Source organism: Pan troglodytes, chromosome 5 (genome assembly GCF_028858775.2).
Source record: "Pan troglodytes isolate AG18354 chromosome 5, NHGRI_mPanTro3-v2.0_pri, whole genome shotgun sequence".
Taxonomy (NCBI): domain Eukaryota; kingdom Metazoa; phylum Chordata; class Mammalia; order Primates; family Hominidae; genus Pan; species Pan troglodytes.
The window spans coordinates 67,282,282-67,301,569 of NC_072403.2; the positions used below are offsets into that span (position 1 = coordinate 67,282,282).

The following is a 19,288-nucleotide window of genomic DNA, read 5'->3' on the forward strand; positions in this document are numbered from 1 at the left end:
CTGGGTGACAGAGCAAGATCCTGCCAAAAAAAAAAAAAAAAAAAAAAAAAAAAAAGGAGGAAAGAGAAGAAAGGAGCTACAGATTTTTAAAGTGCACACGTGTGCATGGAAGTCATACAAAATATGAAAATTCAAAGAAAAGGCCAGATGGTTTATCCTTTTATATCATCTTGAGGTTACAGTAAAAATAAGGGCCTGAACCATTGCAAAACAGGTTATGGGAGAGAAGGAGAAACAAAGGTAAGGCCAGCAAAGATAGTCTTGTTATGCAGATGAAGACTCACAGGTAGCAGACCTCAGAAAGAACAGATGGAAGCCTGTGGTGGAGTTCATCTTTCCTAGATCTCGATAAAGGGGCAGGCCTAAGAGAAACTTGGTAGTTTATTTCACTGAAGTAGATTTTTCTCAACAAATGCAAATATTCTCCATAAAAGGCAGCTTTTCAAGGCTATTCCTGTCTGCAGGCTCTCTGAATAGCTAACTCAAAATATTTCAAAGAAGTATATTTTGGGGTGAAATATTTTTGTGTTTTTTTAGTCCCCCAGCTGAAAGTTTATTTTCAGAAAGTTTCATATATTAAGTTGGGATTGGTGGCTATAGAGAGAATTGGCTTAGAGATTGTGAGATAAGAGATTGGCGAAGAAAAACAAAAGCATGGATTAGGACCAGCAGCCAAATCTTCTTGAATCAAACTCAGTCTTGAGAATATGAGAATCTGTCAGGTCAGTTAAATAGTTGAGTCTCATTCCAAGAGTTAAACAGTTGAGTCCCATTCCAGGAGGTGGCATTGCAGATGACAACGCAAAGCTAGGCATCTATATATGATTTATGCAAACAGATCTTTAAGGGGAATTTCTATAGAAATAGAAGAAGAAGAAAAAAAGGTTAATGTCTAGAGTAGTCTATAAAGTAGTTTTTCTAGAGTCTCTGAAGCATCTTTAGTTGGATTGGGCAGGCAGTGGCAAACTGACAGATGTTCTTAGGTTGTAATTTCAGTCAAGTGTTCTAGTAAACTTTCTGCATAATTCATAAGTCAATAGGCGTGAAGGCTGCTTATAAGTTGCTATAACAATTTCTCCCAACATTTATGTCAAGTTGTCTAGTTTCAGTTTGTAGGGCTTTAAGAGAAGCAGTTTTAATCTCTAGTGATTTTTAAGTCAGAAGGGTAGGAGAAAAGTTGGAAATGTTAATCTGGAGAGTCACAGCCAGATACTGGAGGAAACTAAAAATTTAGGATTTAGTCTAGATTTCAGATAAATAATAAAATCTCTTTTAAAAAAGCCACAATGAGCTGGAATCTCATTACAAATGTACTATAGGTTTTTTTTTTTTTTGACACATAGTTTTTCTCTCCTTAGTCTCTCACTTCTACTTCTACCAAAGATAAATTATAGTAAGACTAATTTATTTGCAAAATAAATTTTAGTCTTATTATACTTGTCCTGATTATTTGTATAAAGTGCAGCAAGAATAGTACTTGTCATATAGATTATTTTTAAGTTAGCTTTACAGGAACTTTTTCATAAAGACTTTTGAATTAGACTTTGGAAAACTTCTAAAGGCTTAGGAGCCAAACCAAAGACAGTGTCTGTAATATCTGTATGAATTGGGTGAATTCTTCTTAAGGTCCTCAAAATATCTTGAGTTTCCTGGGCCTGTCACATTCTTTACTTACTGCAAGGTCAGAAACTATGTAAAGGAACTATATAGACAAAGTATCAGGTTAATCTTTCTCCAAGTCTATTGGCTTCATAAAGTCAAGCTGAGCACTTCAAAGCAGCCTGGTCACATTTGAAAATATGACATTCCAGTCAAAGCTTTGGTAAAATAACAGTATCTCCAATTGTGACTTGTAATAAAAGAAAAAAGATCTTTATTGAGCTCATACAAATATGTATACTGCCATAAAATAAGAATAATCCCAAACAATTTACAAATTCTGGAGGGATTAGGTAGTGAAAAAGGTAAACATTTCAACTTTACTCACAAAAGTACGATTCATCCAATTCCTGTAAGCTACAAATTGCATAAAATAAAAAAGTTTTCTTAACTCTAGAAAAGAAAACATTAAAAAATGAGCAACAGTTTAAACAAAAAAAATATAAAAATCATTTCAATTATTCATCAGTTCAGTCCCACATATTTAATTCTTACTGTGCTGGATGCTAGGTTGGTAATTTTATGAGTCCTGTTTTCTAATTGGAGTTTTCAAAATTCTTACCTAGTCCAATTGTATGATCTTAAAGTTGTCAGAAACCTGTATTTCAGGGTACTTTTTGTAGTCTTTTCCATAAACTTCCTTGAAGACACAATACTTCAGCATTTGCAAAAAGTTTTTAGGAAAAAAAGCATCAGAAGAAAGCAATTTACTGCAGACAAAAGGCTTAAAATGGCCATGGTTAGAGATGCAATTGACAAATTCCTTTAGTTATTTTCTGTGGCCTACAATTTAATATATCAGATTTTTAAGAATCTCATACAATTTTGGAACACATTTATGCAAATATAATGCAAAGAAGAGTCAACATTATTACTTTTTGGACAATGCTTCCCATATAACTTAACATATCAAATAAATATGTTTACTATCTCTTTTTCAGATGCCTCAGGGGCTGTCTGTAACATCCCAAAGTAAGTTTGAGGTCAAAAAGACTTAATTTTGATTTGTGAAATTTGATTTTGAGAAGCCTGTCAAATATGTCAAAGGCTTAAAATACTTGACCAAAATAGGATCACAAATCACTGTAAAATAACAGTCATTCATTTAGCCACAGTGATAATGAAAAGGTTTCAGAAAGCAAAAATCTTCACCAAGAGAAGAGATTCAGTTCCCAAATAATCAAAAGACATAACAAAATCAGCATCAGACATACAGTCTCTGTTTCCTTTTCTCTCTCCCCACTGTTTTTTGAGTTTACTCAAAGGATGTACCACAATCTTTTACTATTTCTTTTTAATACTATATAAAATTCTTATTAAAAATCAAATTCTAGTTTTTCATTAGTGACTTTTGCTATTAAGCCTCAACCTAAAAACTCTTATAATAAAGCAATCCCATTGCTAGGTATATATAAAAAGAAAGGAAATTAGTGTCTCAAAGAAATATCTTCAGGCCCATGTTTATTGCAATACTACTCACAACAACCAAGATTTAGAAACAACCTAAGTGTCCATTAAGAGATGAATGAAGATTTAATGTTAATGAATATTTAGTCACACAAAATTTAGAAATTCCCTTTCCCTAACTTTCTGTATCAATTTCCCCAACTTTTCAAAGTAGAAATATATGTCACTTTTTTCTTCACTGAGAAACAAAACTATTTTTTTAACAAACACACATCTTCATGCATTTATAACTTTCCTCAACAAAAGCATATCTTGCTTCTCTCATACACTTTGCATATAAAATTATTTCTCTTATTTTAATACTCTTAATTACATATAATAATTTAAATTTTGACTTTTGGTAGCTCTAATTTCTAGTGAAAACCTAGAAAGTAATTTTGAGCTGTTTCATATTTTCAGATGAAATGCATTTCATAATTTTTTATAAAAATGTTTTCTCAATTTTCCTTAATTAACAGATCTAAGTTTAGCTTTATGATATAAAACGATGTCAAAGTATATAAACAAACATATTAATAACTAATGTTTTAGTATTTAACTTACAAATGACTCAGACATTTTATGATTATTACTTAATTTAACATAACATGACTTTAATATTTTAAATTACTGAAAATAATTTTGAAACTATGACAGAGGTACCCTCCCAAATATTTTTTCTAGTCATCTTGGGTTTCAGGTACCCACAAGGCATCATCGAGGATGGCTGTGAAAGGCAGGGCCCACCTGGGTTCTGAATTCACACACCAGGTGTGGAGCTCAGAACAGAAGACAGAGCTGTGAAGATGGCAGCTGGTGACCCAGGTGCTGTAGACACACCTCACCATGGCCACCTGTCCAGATCTCAGAATCCAGAGGCTCAAAAACAAAGACATAAGCTCACAGCAAGATGTGTGCAAGGCTTCAGGGGAGCCCAGCAGGCAGCCCTTACAGCTTCAGCTTATGGAAAAACCAAACAAATATGAAAAATTACAGAAGCAACAGTTTCATGATCTTAAGACTGCTAACAGGGGAAGCCAAAATCTGATCAATAGTCCCACGCAAAAAATTTTAAATTATTTTTAGTACTGAAAATTCTAAAGACATTTTATTTTACCAACAATTTTTAAATTAGCTGTATTTACCAAAGATTATCTCAAATTATATAGAAATATCATGTATACTTAATACACATAGACATGTAGTCGTATAGCTACTCAGACAGAAGCCGATCTTCTAGGTTTGGATAAGATTCTTTACTTGCCAGCTTCCAAAGAGTGTTTCTTTTCCTCATTTAGACCATAACTATTCTGATGACCTGTTTTATTGCTCTAAGTAGTTGTTAACTAGGCAACCCTACATTTGTACTTCTTTTTTTAAATTTAATTTAATTAATTAATTCATTTTTCAAATGGAGTCTCACACTGTCACCAGGCTGGAGTACAGTGGCGCGATGTCGGCTCACTGCAAATTCTACCTCCCAGGTTCAAGTGATTCTTCTGCCTCAGCCTCCTGAGTAGCTGGGACTACAGGTGCATGCCACCACGCCTGGCTAATTTTTGTATTTTTAGTAGAGACGGAGTTTCCCCATGTTGGCCAGGATGGTCTCAATCTCTTGACCTCGTGATCCACCTGCCTCAACCTCCCAAAGTGCTGGAATTACAGGTGTGAGCCACCGTGCCCAGCCACATTTATACTTCTAAAGGGATGACTCTTAGGTGAAACAAAGTAGAAATTTATATCTCAAAGACACAGAGCTTAGATCTAAATATCATTTTTTTGCCAAGACAAAGAACGGCATAGGTAAAGGCCTAGTTAAGGCATGATAGTCAGGAAAAGTATCTTAAACAAAAGTAAGATAGTTTTTTTTATGTAAACGTTTAAGTCAATATCTTTCTCATGTAAAAATTTCTGGTGGTTTAGGTACAGAGGAGGAAGATGCCATTTCAAATAAAGATTTTCTTTTTAGGTGTAAATTTCTTTTACAAAGAGTTTAAAAATAGCCAAATGCCAGAAAGTTGTACTTTGGGGACCAATTTAGTTGGGAGGTGACTTTAATTTAGATTCTGTGTCTTAATTGGATATGCAATTTAAGGCGGAGCCCATTAATGAATAAAGCTAAACCAACTCCTGACCCCTAGGGCTCTGTGAGGTGAACAAGGGACCCAAGAAATGGCCAGTGGCACCTTGATTGTGTTCCTCAAGAGGTCTCACAGTCACTGGAAGTCTCTTTTAGACCCTTTATGTGATAACTAGAACTCTCATATTTGTTCTTACTAATTCTTATCCATTAACCATTGAATGGAGAAAGTAGGGGTTTGCAGGGTAACTTATCAGTGATTAAAGGAAACTGGATGGGAAATTGAAGGTGGCAGAATGGGGGACAGAAGTAAATGAAAGAATGAGTCCTAGAGGAGCCAGTCTGGGGAGATCTTAAGCTTTCCAAAAGGACTAATGAAATTTTGCACCTTTTATACACACACATATATATATACCAAGATCATTGCCACCGGGAAAAGAAGTGGACCAAAGGGACTAAACATTTAAGAAGGGGTTTCAGTTGCCAAAAACACACAAACAAAGAAACATGGGGAAATAGGATCTAAAGGAAAACATAGAGGTTTTTTTTGTGTGTTTTTTTTTAATGGCCTAATACCAGCTTTTAATTAAGCTGACTTTTGACTCTTTTAAAACAAAATTAAATATCTAAGGAGCAAATATTTTGTACTCTGAGCAGCCAGCCTTTCACTGGAGCAGAGGGAATGGGGGTGCTGCCTGTGGGAGCAGTGTCTCCCCCACCTCCACCCACCCCACTCCCTGCCACAAGGCCCTGCTGACTGTGAGGAGTCTGCCTTGCCTGCTCACTAGTTCAGTTCCCAGTGGCAGTGGTAGCCATGTCTGTCAGGCTCAATATAGGAAACAAGATAAATTGGGGAAAAAGTTGCTATCATACTCTAGATATAAACCAAAGTTTTAAACAAGAGGTATACCTAAACAAATGACTCAAAGCCAAAACAAGCATATGTGAGACTGATAACATAAGGCCCTTTATGGCTTTAACCAATGCCTTTCCCAAGATTCAGACCATTCCTGATGACAGCTCAAAGAAAGGAAAGTTTTATTAGCCAAATGAGGTACATCCCACATTTCTGTCCAGTTGTATTCTATAGGGTCTCAGATTCTCAGATGACTGTCTACTCACACATACTCCATTACCAGTGTGCCCCATAGACAGAAGATTAAAAGAGAAAGTCAGTAAGACAGGAGATCAAAAACTTTTTCCTGGGGGTAGAAAGAATTGCAAATTGGTACCCCAAATAGTCAAGAGTTATACAAATATACATCCAAAGCAAGTAATTCAAACTAACTTTTATAAACGTTTCTCTCCTGACCCAACGGAATCTACTTAAGAATTTATTGTAGAAGTTTACATTTCAAAGTGGTAAACTTTACGTCTCTCCCTGGTTCCTTGACCTAGAATCAAAGCTAGGCTGCAGCAGTGACAGCCAAATTCTAAACTCTAGAATAAAGGGTAGAGTGTCCTTTTTTCTTTTTTTCTTTTTTTCTTTTTTTTTTTTTTTGCACATCAGGTTATTCAAAACAGGCAGTTGAGCATTGAGTGTACAAAGAATTTAAATTGTGTTTTTGTTTTTCTGCTTGTTTTTGTTTCTTTTGAGACAGAGTCTCAAACTGTCACCCAGGCTGAAGTGCAATGGCGTGATCTTGGCTCACTGCAAGCTCCACCTCCCAGGTTTAAGCAATTCTCCTGTCTCAGCCTCCTGAGTAGCTGGCATTACAGGTGCCTGCCACCACGTCCAGCTAATTTTTTGTATTTTTTAGTAGAGACGAGGTTTCACCATGTTGGCCAGGCTGGTCTCGAACTCCTGACCTTGTGATTCGCCTGCCTCGGCCTCCCAAAGTGCTTGGATAAACTTTGTTGTAAATCTGATTTATACGCTCTTTTTGATATTGCCAAGGGAGTTTCTGAGGCTGTATTCCAATAAAACAGCTGTTTAAGATGAGAGCTCTCTAAAAAGTATTCTTTCATATATAGTCAGCTTATTTGTTTCATAAGTGATTCAAGCCAATGAGCCTGTTTTCATACAAAGTTCCAGAGGTAACTTTTAAGATTTTGAATACCATGGACATGAGTGGATTTTTAAAAGTGGGTGCAGAAGATGCAGCCCCCCCAAAAAATTTTCTCAAAAATTCACTCCAAGAAATAAGCTAAGATAGTGAAACACTCTTGTTGCCACAGATGGTTAAGGATAGTGTTTGCACATATGGTGTCTTCAGTATTCCATGAATTTATGGAGGGTTGGCAGTCATAGAACCATTAAATCTGACACCCAGTAGGCCCTCCTAGGATTGAACTTTCCCAGGATTAGCCAGGCAACAAGGGTTGAGACAACAAAAACCTTTCATGGATGGGATTTCTTATAAAGACAAACTCCTGCGAGAACTTAGCCCATTTGGAAGACAGAAGGTGCTGCTTAATATCTGATGACTCTGTTCCAAGTCCTTTCACACTGGCCACTGGAAAGAACCTGAAAATCAGGTCCCCCACACGTCAGAGACCAGTAAAGAGTGCTGCCACTTGGTCACAAGCCAAGCTATCAGGAATGTAGAACAAGATGAGAATGACTCTACGACAAATGACACAGAAAGAGACAAAGGAAAAAGTAAAGAGTATTTCTGGAAGGAAAAGATTCAGACAGTATGAAGATTCATATCAAAAAATTACATGACAGTTGCTACACTTAAGGCTAGTCTGCATAAATGCTTTTCACTTGTTAATCTTAAATTTGGAAAAAGAAAAAGAGACAAATAGTGATTTATTTATTTATTTATTTTGTACCATTCCTTGATGGGATTCCACAGGCTAACACCTGGGAATATGAGTGGTAAGTGTCAGGCCTCTGAACCCAAGCTAAGCCATCATATCCCTTGTGACCTACATGTATACATCCAGATAGCCTGAAGTAACTGAAAAATCACAAAAGAAGTGAAAATGGCCTGTTCCTGCCTTAACTGATGACAGTCCACCACAAAAGAAGTGAAAATGGCCAGTCCCTGCCTTAAGTGATGACATTACCGTGTGAAATTCCTTCTCCTGGCTCATCCTGGCTCAAAAGCTTCCCAACTGAGCACCTTGTGAACCCCGCCCCTGCCAGCCAGAGAACAACCCCCTTTGACTGTAATTTTCCACTACCCACCCAAATCTTATAAAACAGCCCCACCCTATCTCCCTTCACTGAGTCTCTTTTCGGACTCAGCCCACCTGCACCCAGGTGATTAAAAAGCTTTATTGCTCACACAAAGCCTGTTTGGTGGTCTCTTCACATGGACGCGAGTGAAATTTGGTGCCGAAGACCCAGGTCAGAGGGACTTCTTCAGGAGATCAGCCCCCTGCCCTCACCCTCACTCCATGAAGAGATCCATCTACGACTTCTGGTCCTTAGACTAACCAGCCCAAGGAACATCTCACCAATTTTAAATAGGATAAGCAGCCTCTCTTTACTCTCTTCTCCAACCTCTCTCACTATCCCACAACCTCTTTCTCCTTTCAATCTTGGCAACATCTTTCAATCTCTCCCTTCTCTTAATTTCAGTTCCTTTCCTTTTCTGGTAGAGACAAAGGAGATGCGTTTTATCTGTGGACCCAAAACTCCAGCGCCAGTCATGGACTCGGGAAGACAGTCTTCCCTTGGTGTTTAATCACCGCAGGGACGTCTGCCTGATTATTCACCCACATTTCATTGGTGTTTGATCACTGCAGGGATGCCTGCCTTGGTCATTCACCCACATTCCCTTGGTGGCAAGTCAATTGTGGGGATGCCTGCTTTGGCTGCTCACCCACATTGCAGCCCAGGGCTGCTCACCCAACCCTTTCTCTCCGTTTCTCTACCCTCTCTTCTCTCCACTTTCCTGGGGGGCAAGCATCCCCCAACTCTTTTCCACTTTCCTGGGGGGCAGGCACCCCCCACCCCTTCTCTCCATGTCTCTACCCTCTCTTTTCTCTGGACTTGCCTCCTTCACTATTGGCAAACTTCCACCCTCCATTCTCCTTCTTCTCCCTTAGCCTGTGTTCTCAAGAACTTAAAACCTCTTCAACTCACATCTGACTTAAAATCTAAGCATCTTAGTTTCTTCTGCAACACCACTTGACCCCAATACAAACTTGACAGTGGTTCCAAATAGCCAGATAATGGCACTTTCAATTTTTCCGTACTACAAGATCTTGATAATTCTTGTCATAAAATAGGCAAACGGTCTGAGGTGCCTGACGTCCAGGCATTATTTTACACATTGGTACCTCCCTAGTCTCTGTTCCCAATGCAACTCATCCCAAATCCTCCTTCTTTCCCTCCCACCTGTCCCCTCAGTCCTAAGCCCAAGTGTTTCTGAGTCTTTCCAATCTTCCTTTTCTACAGACCCATCTCACCTCTCCCCTCCTCCCCAGGCTGCTCCTAGCCAGGCTGAGCCGGGTCCCAATTCTTCCTCAACTTCTGCTCCCCCACCCTATAATCCTTTTGTCACCTCCCCTACTCACACCTGGTCCAGCTTACAGTTTCATTCCGTGACTAGCCCTCCCCCACCTGCCCAGAAATTCCCTCTTAAAAAGGTGGCTGGAGCTAAAGGCATAGTCAAGGTTAATGCTCCTTTTTCTTTATCCGACCTCTCCCAAATCAGTTAGCATTTAGGCTCTTTTTCATCAAATATAAAAACCCAGCCCAGGTCATGGCTCATTTGGCAGCAACCCTGAGATGCTTTACAGCCCTAGACCCTAAAAGGTCAAAAGGCCGTCTTATTCTCAATATGCATTTTATTACCCAGTCTGCTCCCAATATTAAACAAAGCTCCAAAAATTAAATTCTGGCCCTCAAACCCCACAAAAGGACTCAATTAACCTAGCCTTCAAGATGTACAGTAATAGAGTAGAGGCACCCAAGTAGCAATGTATTTTTGAGTTGCAGTTCCTTGCCTCCACTGTGAGACAAACCGCAGCCAAATCTCCAGGACACAAGAACTTCCAAAGGCCTGAACCGCAGTGGCCAGGCATTCCTCCAGGACCGCCTACCCCAGGATCTTGCTACGAGTGCCAGAATTCTGGCTGCCGGGCCAAGGAATGCCTGCAGCCCAGGATTCCTCCTAAGCCGTGTCCCATCTGTGCAGGATCCCACGGAAAATTGGACTGTTCAACTCACCTGGCAGCCACTCCCAGAGCCCCTGGAACTCTGGCCCAAGGCTCTCTGACTGACTCCTTCCCAGATCTTCTCAGTTTAGTGGCTGAACACTGACACTGCCCGATCGCCTCAGAAGCCCCCTACACCATCACTGACGCCAAGCTTCAGGTAACTCTCACAGTGGAGGGTAAGTCCGTACCCTTCTTAATCAATACAGAGGCTACCCACTCCACATTACCTTCTTTTCAAGGGCCTGTTTCCTTTGCCTCCATAACTGTTGTGGGTATTGATGGCCAGGCTTCTAAACCTCTTAAAACTCCCCAACTCTGGTGCCAACTTAGACAATACTCTTTTAAGCACTCCTTTTTAGTTATCCCCACCTGCCCAGCTCCCTTATTAGGTCAAGACATTTTAACTAAATTGTCTGCATCCCTGACTATTCCTAGGCTACAGCCACATGTCGTTGCCACCTTTCCCCCCAGTTCAAAGCCTCTTTCACATCCTTTCCTTGTATTTCCCCACCTTAATCCACAAGTATAGGACACCTCTACTTCCTCCTTGGCAACAGATGATGCACCCCTTACCATCCCATTAAAACCTAATCACCCTTACCCCGCTCAATGCCAATATCCCATCCCACAGCATGCTTTAAAAGGATTAAAGCCTGTTATCACTTGCCTGTTACAGCATGGCCTTTTAAAGCCTATAAACTCTCCTTACAATTCCATTTTACCTATCCTAAAACCAGACAGGCCTTACAGGTTAGTTCAGGATCTGTGCCTTATCAACCAAATTGTCTTGCCTGTCCACCACGTGGTGCCAAACCCATATACTCTCCTATCCTCAATACCTCCCTCCACAACCCATTATTCTGTTCTGGATCTCAAACATGCTTTCTTTACTATTCCTTTGCACCCTTCATCCCAGCCTCTCTTTGCTTTCACTTGGACTGACCCTGACACCCATCAGGCTCAGCAAATTACCTGGGCTGTACTGCTGCAAGGCTTCACAGACAGCCCCCATTATTTCAGTCAAGCCAGAGTTCTTACACAAGAGCCGGGACCATGCCCTGTAGCCTTTTTATCCAAACAACTTGACCTTACTGTTTTAGCCTAGCCTCATGTCTGTCTGCAATGACTGCCGCTGCCTTAATACTTTTAGAGGCCCTCAAAATCACAAACTATGCTCAACTCACTCTCTACAGTTCTCATAACTTCCAAAATCTATTTTCTTCCTCTCACCTGATGAATATACTTTCTGCTCCCCAGCTCCTTCAGCTATACTCACTCTTTGTTGAGCCTCCCACAATTACCATTGTTCCTGGCTGGACTTCAATTCAGCCTCCCACATTATTCCACATACCACACCTGACCACCATGACTGTATCTCTCTGATCCACCTGACATACACCCCATTTCCCCATATTTCCTTCTTTCCTGTTTCTCACCCTGATCACATTTGGTTTATTGATGGCAGTTCCACTAGGCCTAATCACCACTCACCAGCAAAGGCAGGCTATGCTGTAGTATCTTCCACACCTATCATTGAGGCTACCGCTCTGCCCCCTCCACTACCTCTCAACCAGCCAAACTCCTTTCCTTAACTCAAGCCCTTGCTCTTGCAAAAGAACTATGCATCAATATTTATATGACTCTAAATAAATATGCTTTCCATATCCTGCACAGCCATGCTGTTATAGGGGCTGAAAGAAATTTCCTCACTATACAAGGGTCGTCTATCATTAATGCCTCTTTAATAAAAACTCTTCTCAAGGCCGCTTTACTTCCAAAGGAAGCTGGAGTCATTCACTGCAAGGGTCATCAAAAGGCATCAGATCCCATTGCTCAGGACAATGCTTATGCTGATAAGGTAGCTAAAAAAAGCAACTAGTATTCCAACTTTTATCCCTCATGGCAGTTTTTCTCCTTCTCATCTGGTCACTCCCACCTACTCCACCGCTGAAACTTCCACCTATCAATCTCTTCCCACACAAGGCAAATGGTTCTTGGACCAAAGAAAATATCTCCTTCCAGCCTCACAGGCCCATTCTATTCTGTTGTCATTTCATAACCTCTTCCATGTAGGTTACAAGCCGCTAGCCTGTCTCTTAGAACCTCTCATTCCCTTTCCATTGTGGAAATCTATCCTCAAGGAAATCACTTCTCAGTGTTCCATCTGCTAGTCTACTACTCTTCAGGGATTGTTCAGGCCCCCTCCTTTCCCTACACATCAAGCTTGGGGATTTGCCCCTGCCCAGGACTGGCGAATTGACTTTACTCACATGCCCCGAGTCAGGAAACTAAAATAACTCTTGGTCTGGGTAGACACTTTCACTGGATGTGTAGAGGCCTATCCCACAGGGTCTGAAAAGGCCACCATGGTCATTTCTTCCCTTCTGTAAGACATAATTCCTTGGTCTGGCCTGGCCTTCCCACCTCTATACAGTCCAATAATGGACTGACCTTTATTAGTCAAATCACTCAAGCAGTTTCTCAGGCTCTTGGCATTCAGTGGAACCTTCATACTCCTTACCATCCTCAACCTTCAGAAAAGGTAGAATGGACTAATGGTCTTTTAAAAACACACCTCACCAAGCTCAGCCACCAACTTAAAAAGGACTGGACAATACTTTTACCACTTGCCCTTCTGTGAATTTGGGCCTGTCCTCGGGATGCTACAAGGTACAGCCCATTTAAGTTCCTGTATGGATGCTCCTTTTTATTAGGCCCCAGTCTCATTCCAGACACCAGACCAACTTGGACTGCACCCCACAAAACTTGTCATCCCTACTATCTTCTGTCTAGTCATACTCCTATTCACCATTCTCAACTATTCATAAATGCCCTGCTCTTGTTTACACTGCTGGTTTACACTGCTTCTCCAAGCCATAGCTTAGTACCATACCATAGCTGATATCTCCTGGTGCTATCCCCAAACCACCACTCTTAACTCTTAAAGTAAATAAATAATCTTTGCTGGCAGGATATGCTGAACCTCTTTGGGCACTCTCTAATTGGATGTCCTGGGTCCTCCCAATTCTTAGTCCTTTAATACATATTTTTCTCCTTGTCTTATTCTGTTTAGTTTTTTAATTCATACAAAACCATATCCAGGCCATCACCAATAATTCTAAATGACAAATGTTTCTTCTAACAACCCCACAATATCACCCCTTACCACAAAATCTTCCTTCACCTTAATCTCTCCCACTCTAGGTTCCCACGCTGCCCCAATCCCACTCAAAGCAGCCCTGAGAAACATCACCTATTATCTCTCCATACCATCTGCAAAATTTTTCACCACCCCAACACTTTACCACTATTTCATTTTATTTTTCTTATTAATATAAGAAGACAAGAATGTCAGGCCTCTGAGCCCAAGCTAAGCCATCATATCCCCTGTGACTTCCATGTATACATCCAGATGGCCTGAAGTAACTGAAGAATCACAAAAGAAGTGAAAGTGGCCTGTTCCTGCCTTAACTGATGACATTCCACCACAAAAGAAGTGAAAATGGCCGGTCCCTGCCTTAAATGATGACAATACCTTGTGAAATTCCTTCTCCTGGTTCATCCTTGCTCAAAAGCTCCCTGACTGAGCACTTGTGAACCCCGCCCCTGCCAGCCAGAGAACAACCCCCTTTGACTGTAATTTTCCACTACCCATCCAAATCTTATAAAAAGGCCCCACCCCTATCTCCCTTCGCTGAGTCTCTTTTCGGACTCAGCCTGCCTGCACCCAGGTGATTAAAAAGCTTTATTGCCCACACAAAGCCTGTTTGGTGGTCTGTTCACATGGACACAAGTGAAAGTAAGAAATTCTTACCCTTCTGCTTACTTGTCAGGTCCAGTGTTCCTTTGACTTCGGCTTCCAGAAGAGCAGAGTGGGTTTGGTTATCTTGCTCACAGTGCCAAAAATGAACGGGCCAAGGGAAATCTTCCCTTTTGCCCTTCCCCTTCAAAGTTTTGCTGAAAATTAAAACTGACAAAAGGCAGGAGAAACAGGAGAAAAGGCATAAAAAATTTTTAAATGTGCAGAAGTGTGCGTGGAAGTCATACAAAATATGAAAATTCCAAGAAACGGCCAGATGATAGATCCTTTTATATCATCTTGAGGTTATGGTAAGAATGGGGGCTTAGAGCATGGCAAGACAGGTTATAGGAAAGAGAAAGAAAGAAAGGTATGGCTAGCAAAGTAGGTCTTGTTATGCAGATGTAACCTCACAGGTAGCAGCCCTCAGAAAGAATAGTTGGAAGACTGGCTGAGTGATCTTTCCTAGATCTGGATATTGAGGAGGGCTTCAGAGAAGGCCTGGCAGTTTGTTTTTCTCTACAGGTGCAAATATATTCCACAAAAAGCAGCTTTTCAGGTTTATTTCTATCTGCAGGCCCTCTAAATAGATATCTCAAACATGTCAATAAAGTATATTATGGGGTTTAATATTTTTGGTTTCCTTTAGTGGTCAAGGGTTATCTGATTTAAATGTGATCAAATAGTCAAGAATCACTGAATGCATGGAGTAAATTAAAACCATAAAATAGAGTTATCAAATAAAACATAAGTCGAATAACACCTGACAAAATAGAGTAATATAGAAAATAGGAGAAAACTTCAGGATATGCATGATTAATTTTTTTTGGAAAAAGTTAGTTACAACAGACTATTATAATCATAAAAAAGGACAAAGTAGAGATTTTGGACATTAAAAGTTTGTTGAAATAAAGAAAAACAGAGGGAAGAGATGTAAAATAAGCACAACTAAAGACCATATCTGTGAGCTGAGAGAATAGCTAACATTTTCCCTAAAATTTCCATTAAAAATTAAAAATAATATAATACATAACATGCTGATACTGCACAATTTAATAAACACACAGAAGAGGGGAGTAAAAATTAGTTCAGATATAAAATAATTAAATATAAACATCAAGAGAAAAAATTAGTTGATTTTAAAAAACAATAAAATAGATAAGCCTCTGAAATAATTTTTTGAAAGAGGAATATAAAAATAAATTACATTAGACTTGAGGTAGAAGCATACATATGAGTTACAAGCAAAAAAAAAAAAAAATGTGTGAGAAATTCTGTACAACTCTTTGCCAAAGATTAAAAAAATCTAGACAAAATGGATGATTTTTTAAAAAATTAACACTTACTGAAATTAACTCAAGAAGATGTAGAAATTATGAATAGCCCAAAAATCATTAAAGAAATTTCTTTTCTTTTTTTGAGGCAGAGTCTTGCTCTGTTGCCCAGGCTGGAGTGCAGTGGTGCAATCTTGGCTCACTGCAACCTCCACCTCCTGGGCTCAAGCAATTCTCCTGCCTCAGCCTCCCTGGTAGCTGGGATTACAGCTGTGCACCATCATGCCTGGCTATTTTTTGTATTTTTAGTAGAGATTGGGTTTCACCATGTTGGCCAGGCTGGTCTCAAACTCCTGACCTCAAGTGATCCGCCCACCTTGGCCTCCCAAAGTGCTGGGATTACAGGTGTGAGACACCATGCCCGGCCTAGAAATTTCTTTAATGCAGCTAATGATTTACTTCAAAATTGATCTTTAAACTCAATGCAATTCCTCCCTAAATCCCAACAAGGTGTTTCAATGCAACTCGACAAACTGATTTAAAGTCCACATCGGAAGACAAGAATTTTAAGAATAGCCCAGATACTTTTTATGAAGGACAATGAAGAGAATACTGAATTATGAATTATCAAAGCATATTATAGCTATATCAATCTAACATTTCTGCTTGTTTTATATATATATACATATATACACATATATACACACATACACACATACTCAACTCTCTCCCTTTATATGTGTGTATATATATGTGTATATACATATACATATGTGTGTGTGTGTACACCTATAAAGGGAGAAGAAGAAGCAATTCTATGGATATGTATGAAAATTTTGTTTAAGATGGTATTTAATTTTTTTTCTTTTTTTCTTTTTTAATTAGGTATAATTAAGTTCTGGGATAAATGTGCAGAAGGTGCAGGTTTGTTACATAGGTATACAGGTGCCATGGTGGTTTGCTGCACTCATCAACCCATCATCTACATTAAGTATCCCTCCTAATGTTATCCCTCCCCTTATCCCCCACCCTCCAACAGGCCCCAGTGTGTGATGTTCCCCTCTCTGTGTCCATGTGTTCTCATTGTTCAACTCCCACTTATGAGTGAGAACATGCAGTGTTTGGTTTTTTGTTCCTGTGTTAGTTTGCTGAGGATGATGGTTTCCAGTTTCATCCATGTCCCTGAAAAGGACATGAACTCATCCTTATTTATGGCTGCATGGTATTCCATGGTGTATATGTGCCACATTTTCTTTATCCAGTCTATTATTGATGAGCATTTGGGTTGGTTCCAAGTCTCTGCTATTGTGAATAGTGCCGCAGTAAACATATGTGTGCATGTGTCTTTAGAGTAGAATGATTTATAATCCTTTGGGTATATACCCAGTAATGGGACTGCTGGGTCAAATGGTATATCTGGTTCTAGATCCTGGAGGAATCGCCACACTGTCTTCCACAATGGCTGAACTAATTTACACTCCCATCAACAGTGTGAAAGTGTTCCTATTTCTCCACATCCTCTCCAGCATCTGTAATCCCAGCACTTTGGGAGGCCAAGGCAGGTGGATCACTTGAGGTCAGGAGTTCGAGACCAGCCTAGCCAACATGGTGAAACCCCATTTCTACCAAAAATACAAAAAATAAGCTGAGCATGGTGGTGCGCACCTGTAATTTCAGCTACTCAGGAGGCTGAGGCAGAGAATCGCTTAAACCCAGGAGGTGGATGTTGCAGTGAGCCGAGATCGTGCCACTGCACTCCAGCTTGGGCAACAAGAGAAAACTCTGTCTCAAAAACGGCAATGACGACAACAAAAACATTGAAGTTATTTCAAAAAGAGTAACTATAATGATGTATAATCTATTTACCATTTTTATGTAGCTATTTATAATGTTGGTGAATCCCTTTCCAAGATTGCTTCTAGTGCATATAATTTTCACATTGTCACAATTATATTTCATTCAAGGATTTAACATTTTTACATTATGTAGACTACAGGCTTCATAGCTATCATTTGTAAAATTTGTATGCTATTCTACCATTTTCTAAAGTCAGCTAGTCACTGGTTTTTAGGTAAGTTTTAGACCCTGGTCAATGGAACTAGAAAAGGGTTAATGAATTAGCTTCTTTTGACTTAGCTTTAGCTATTCTAAGTAGAAGTCATATAAATAATCCTTAAAAGCTAGGAGAAAGCTGGCAAATTTCCAAGCAGTCAATTCTAGCAGTGAGAGGAGAGGGAATATGTTTTAAAATAGTTTTTCTCAGAATATATCCTGAGGAATACTAATCTTTCACGATGTTCCAGTTTAAAAATTTTGAAAACAGGCTGGGCGCGGTGGCTCACGCCTAAAATCCCAGCATTTTGGGAGGCCAAGGCGGGAGGATCACGAGGTCAGCAGATAGATACCAACCTGGCTAACACGGTGAAACCCCGTCTCTGCTAAAAATACAAAAAAAAAAATTAGCTGGGCGTGGTGGTTGGTGCCTGTAGTCCCAGCTACTCGGGAGGCTGAGGCAGGAGAATGGCGTGAACCTAGGAGGTGGAGCTTGCAGTGAGCCAAGATCACGCCACTCCACTCCAGCCTGGGTGGCAGAACGAGACTCTGTCTCAATATATATATTTAAAAAAAAAAAATTGAAAACAAAACTTTTGAATAAACTTTGGCTACTGTATTTTCCTATTAGGAAATCACATTCACAAATTATATTTCAATCTAGGGGGAAAATCATACCTATTTAGCATGGTTTTAAAAGAGATTTGCTTCATATATTTAAAACTTGCATTTGTTTTATATTGCTGTATAACAAATTATCTGAAAATTTAGCGACTTAAAATCATAAAAAATTATAATCTCACTTTTTTGGGGATAAGAAGTTTGGGAGCCTTTTATCTGGGTGTTTGTGGGTCAGAATCTCTTATGGCTTTGCAACTAAGACAATGGCTGAGGCTGTAGTCACCTAAAAGCTTAACTGGTCCTATAGGGTCTGCTACCAGGATGGCGCACACACTTGTTGGCTGCAGGTCTTAGTTCCTCACCATGTGGACCTCTGCTTAGTGTTACTCAAGTATTCTCATGACACAGTAGTTGTCTCTCCCTAGAGCAAGCAATCCAAGAGAGAGAACAAGAAGGAAACCACAATGTCCCTCTTCCTTAATTTTCCCAATGCCTTCTAAGACAGTGTTTTTAAAAGCTAAACATTGTTCAAAACAAGTAGCTACAACCCTTATTCAAGAGGAGGGGACTTAGGTCTCACACGTTGAGAAGTACCAAATAATTTGTGAACACATTTTAAATCCACTACTACAGTCATGGAATCCACTCTTATCACTTAATAATACCTATTAACATGCTAAGGACCATTTTGGAAATACTTGGTTGTTGGGTTTTAATACTGAAGAAGGCCCCTATGGTATCTTTCTGATGGAGAAAATGGCAGGAATTGGCTGGCTATGTATTCATATCTAGATGGAAACTGCGTTTTGCATCTCTTTGGGAAAAATATTTTATAAATAATGCATAAGTGGGTTACTTATGACACTTTTTCAAAGACAATGTAGTTAAATACAACTCAAAACAATCAATGACATGTAAACCCCGTATAAAATCAAGCAATTGGGACAGGACATTTGTTAGATATCTTGGACTTCTCTAATATTCACTAATTCTTTCATATATTCATTTACCAATCTGTTCTTGAGAGCTTTACATTCACCTGGGCTATTGCATATACTGGTATACAAAGCCTAGTGAAAAAAGTACCCAATCACCTTGTGAAAAGCATCATAGTTTTATAGAAAGAGACACGTATGGAGCCATTTGCAAAGAAAAGGCTAAAGTAAATACTCTTACAGAGGTAAGACTAAGAGTTTGTGAGCAAAAGGATAGGATAAGTAAGTATGCCTGGAGAATATC

The 19,288-nt window shown here is 39.5% G+C and overlaps 1 protein-coding gene across 4 annotated transcripts in view; it reads right to left on the reverse strand.

Annotated features, from left to right (window-relative positions):
• Window positions 1–61: 61 nt before the first annotated feature.
• Window positions 62–19,288, reverse strand: part of KHDRBS2 (KH RNA binding domain containing, signal transduction associated 2) — a 687,327-nt gene continuing 668,100 nt past the window's right edge. For all 4 annotated transcript variants that reach the window (XR_001718489.4, XR_008548534.2, XR_010158053.1 and 1 more), the window contains one exon: window positions 62–14,273. The gene's annotated coding sequence lies outside the window, so the exon portion shown is untranslated. The remainder of the gene's footprint in view (window positions 14,274–19,288) is intronic.